Below are 667 nucleotides of genomic sequence, written 5' to 3' on the forward strand. Positions count from 1 at the left end.
ACCACTCACACACATATGCATTTTTTATATCCATGTATCAAATCATAGGCCGGATGACGAAGTTTAGCCACGTGTACTGTGAGGCCAAAATAGGTGAATAGATGACCCAGCGAAATAAGATGAATACTTGCAGTGTTTCATACTTGTCAAGATTATACTTTTTTTTTTAGTTTATTTACATATGCAGTGGTGTCAGTGATGGTATGTTGGGTAATATTAATTTATTCTGCCTATTATTTTCTTTATTGGTTTTGCAGTTACATTATTGTATTTCTATATCAGTCTTTCGTGATGGATTATGTCAGATATACAATCACTAACAAATGTGTAGTTTTTCTCGTGCTCTTTTTATTATGACCATACATTTCGACCTACACGTAGGCCTATACGTGATAATAGGCCTACGTAATATACCAAGCAGTCTTTATAAGGCATAAACAAGTCATAAATATGTAAGTCATAAATAATTCGTTCAAATGTTGATCTTGCTATTGGATGAATTAAGAACAAACATCCATAAACAACTTTTCGACATTCGTTGCGAAAAAAAATGAAAAGTTTATCTTATCATTCCGATAAGATAAACAATTTTATGAGATTAGGCATATAAAAGACACCTCTATAAAACATTTATCATAATTCCTATACAAAATGGGCCGCAGAATGT

The sequence above is a fragment of the Penaeus monodon genome, chromosome 19 (genome assembly GCF_015228065.2).
Source record: "Penaeus monodon isolate SGIC_2016 chromosome 19, NSTDA_Pmon_1, whole genome shotgun sequence".
NCBI classification, from domain to species: domain Eukaryota; kingdom Metazoa; phylum Arthropoda; class Malacostraca; order Decapoda; family Penaeidae; genus Penaeus; species Penaeus monodon.